Source organism: Tamandua tetradactyla, chromosome 12 (genome assembly GCF_023851605.1).
Source record: "Tamandua tetradactyla isolate mTamTet1 chromosome 12, mTamTet1.pri, whole genome shotgun sequence".
Classification (NCBI taxonomy): domain Eukaryota; kingdom Metazoa; phylum Chordata; class Mammalia; order Pilosa; family Myrmecophagidae; genus Tamandua; species Tamandua tetradactyla.
Window position 1 is genome coordinate 17,316,447 of NC_135338.1, and position 3,667 is coordinate 17,320,113.

Consider the following 3,667-nt stretch of genomic DNA (forward strand, 5'->3'; position numbering starts at 1 on the left):
TTGCAGAGCAGCTTGTGAATGGAAATGCCCAGCTCTGGGGAGGAGGAAGGCAGGGGATCAGTGAGGAGGGGGTACAAAGATCCTCCCCCTCACCTCTGCAGTTCCAGAGCAGCCACCAATCCAAGCTGCTGAGAAGGAATAAGGGTGCAGGGAAAGGTAGTGGAGCCATGCCTAAGGAATGAGGGGGTCTCCCTGAATCTGCCTTCTTCCAGAGAAAGTCAGCCCCTCCCCACCCATCACCACCTCCAGCTGACACAAGCATAAAAAAAATTGTGTCGGTCGGTCCCCTCCCCGCGGCAAAACGGCTGCTGCTCCTCAGCGCGGCGACAGGGGTATCCCCTCAGCCGCCGCCGCAGCTGCTGCCGGCCAAGCTCTGCCGGACCCGCGGCCCACGGCCACAATGCAGTTTATGTTGCTTTTTAGTCGTCAGGGAAAGCTTCGACTGCAGAAATGGTATGTCCCACTGTCAGACAAAGAAAAGAAAAAGATCACAAGGGAACTTGTTCAAACTGTTTTAGCAAGTAAACCTAAAATGTGCAGCTTTCTTGTGTGGCGAGATCTGAAGATTGTTTACAAAAGATACGCTAGTCTGTATTTTTGCTGTGCTATTGAGGATCAGGACAATGAACTAATTACCCTGGAAATAATTCATCGTTATGTGGAATTACTTGACAAGTATTTTGGCAGTGTGTGTGAACTTGATATCATATTTAATTTTGAGAAGGCTTACTTTATTTTGGATGAGTTTCTCTTGGGAGGGGAAGTTCAGGAAACACCCAAGAAAAATGTCCTCAAGGCCATTGAGCAGGCAGATCTCCTGCAGGAGGAAGCTGAAACCCCACGTAGTGTTCTTGAAGAAATTGGACTGACATAACTCTTCTCCCTTGTTGATGACTTCTTGTGGCATTTCACACACTGTAGCTGTTCACTGCCTTCATGTCCATGTTAGCTAATGGTGTAAGATGTTTGTCAGTATTACTGTGTGCTGTGCTGCTTCATTCAGACCTACACAAAAATACTTATTTTTTTTTTAAAGGGAACTTTGGTTACTCAACTGAGAAATTACAGGACTTAAATATGGCTTAGAATGATGCAGGAAAGAAAGATACCTTTTCTGGATAGTTGAAAGTTTGAATGTCAGTTTCTCTCAATCTGATTCTGTGTATATTTGAAAATGATACCACCAGGCAATGTGCATTTATTACATTACTGTATTTGACAAAGGAAACTGTTAAATTACAACATGAAACCTGGTTTTATGAAACCAAAGATTCGTGCAATATTTCAGTACATATGAGAATAAAGGGAATTGGTATGTTACATAATAAATGAAAACTGAACTCTATGTTGAGACTTTCTAAAACAAATTTATACCAAAGACACCTGTTGGAAGCTACATATCTTAAAACACAAAGGGACTACAGATTTTAAATCACTTAATTAGAATGATGCTGTTTTACACAAAAAATTATCTCCTGGGTGTTCTGAACCTGGGATGAGAAACATAATATCGACTGTTGCATCTTAGCACATTTCTTTTTAAGGCCAATGCACATTTGACTGCTTAGATGAATTCTTTGTGGTTGTAATCATTTAGACACTTAATTGCATTGTTTTGATGCCCCAAATAAAGTGGAAATGTTGATTTAGCAGGACTATGTAACAGTATCTGAACAGAAAACGTGTGGGTCTTTTCACAAAGCATTGCATAAGTTACTGTTTAAAGCACGAATATTCCTTCTGAGGTGCTTCATAAAGCCAAATTTATTTTGCTTTCCTATTGTTTCCCTCTACTTAGAACTACTGCAAACTTTATGGTTATCTTCCTTCCCTTCCATGGTACTGCCTGGCTATCAGAAGTCTTAGAGAAATAAAAAAGACACCTTTCATAGAAAAGTGAGAGTTGAATGAGGTGAAATGGCATTAGCAGGCCCTATATTTTTAAAAGCTATATAATTGTTTCAGTATCACTTTCATACATACTCGTATTTAAAAATCTCTTCATGGTTTACATTTTCACTTGTATATGCCGGGCTGGATTAAGCTTTGTTGTAATCGTGACCAATATTCAGGCCACATGATCATTGTCGTATCACATCACCAACTAGTTGTAATAAATGTTAAATGTACATCACACAAAAAAAAATTGTGTCAAGAGATTTATTCCAAGCACTGCCCTTGCAGTTCATGAGAACCAAAGGAACACATCAGTTGTCACAGCTTAGGTCAAGCACTGAATATATACTTAGAAAACAAGAACAACTTGTGTAAATTCTCAACACAAATTAACTCAACTCAATCCCTTGTGGCAAGCAGATTGTCTTTTCTAACTTAGGAAATTCTGGAGAATTCACAGAATCAAGTTAAGGAGCAGGTACCAGCACAGTAAGTGGATTGAACCTCCTACCCTATCATGTACATCAGACGTAACTGGGATTCTCTGTATTTGTTGTGATTTACCCACACTTTCTTTAGAAACCTCCAATGACACCTCATCTCTTACTTGATTAAGTTCAAACTCCTTTGTCTGACATGCAAGACCTATTATTGGGCAAACTCCTGCTTAGCACTTTCTTCCTGCAACTAACTGCATTGCACAAAACATCCACTCAGACAAAAGGCCAGCTCCTTGCTCATCCCACCCCATGATGCAGAAGACATATTCTTCACTTTATAAACTTTATTCACTTCCTCCCACAATCACGCTACTAACCCTGCCACCCCAAAGGCCTTTTTCTTCTCTTCTTGCCTAGAAGTGACAGTTATTTAAAGCCCAGTTATTTAATTTTGTGACCTTGACCAAGTCTATTGCCATCTGACCATAAGTTCATTGTTGACAGAAAGAGGGTTGCTGAAAGTTCAAAGAGGCCCACCTAGATAATTCAATGACTCCAAGTCCCATTATTCCCTGGGAGATGGCTAAGTGAGCCCAGCCCATGATCTATCCCTTCCTGCCAACTCTTCTAATACCAGTTCCGAACTCTACCAACACTGGTCATTTAATGGACCTTTTCATGCCTGGCATTATCTCCCCAGTCTGACTCTAAATTCTCTAAGGAACTTAAAAAAAAACTACATTCTGACAGCACCTAATCCATCTCTGTGAGAATTACCACTTAGTATGAACTGGCCTGGCAACTGCTTCTCACATCTGTTGAATATAAACAATTTCACAGAACATTACATCTGACAAGACCAAACTATGACCAAGAGGATCAGGACAAAACAAGACTATTCTGTGATCACATCTAAATCAACACTTGAATATTGCACAAACCAGGCATCCTCTTTCTTGGCTCATGTGAGTGACTGCTCCTTTTTTGCCAGTTACAGCTTTAGCCTCCTCTGTCTTCTCTAAACTCTCCATAGATAACATTTATTAAGTAACCCAGTGATAGAATTACCCCCACTTCCTGATGATATCCAACTCAAAGCAAAACCCTACTTCTTAAATCCTCTGCAAAATAACAGAGCATGTGCACTAATCCTAGAATAGGTTATTTTCTAACACTCCATGCTGACATGCCCCACGGTTCCAAAGTGTCCATTCTCCCTCACTGCAATGAGGTCTAAAACCAACCTGTTCAACTGCAGATGTGTTCCTGGCAGCCTGTGGATAGAAGGTTTGATATTTGACTTCTGGTAAGTACAGAGCTACTATTTTCTG

General features: G+C 40.6%; 1 pseudogene; it reads left to right on the forward strand.

The window, feature by feature from the left end:
• Positions 1-287: 287 nt before the first annotated feature.
• Positions 288-1,980, forward strand: LOC143651240 (AP-1 complex subunit sigma-2 pseudogene; annotated as a pseudogene).
• The last annotated feature ends 1,687 nt before the right edge of the window (positions 1,981-3,667 follow it).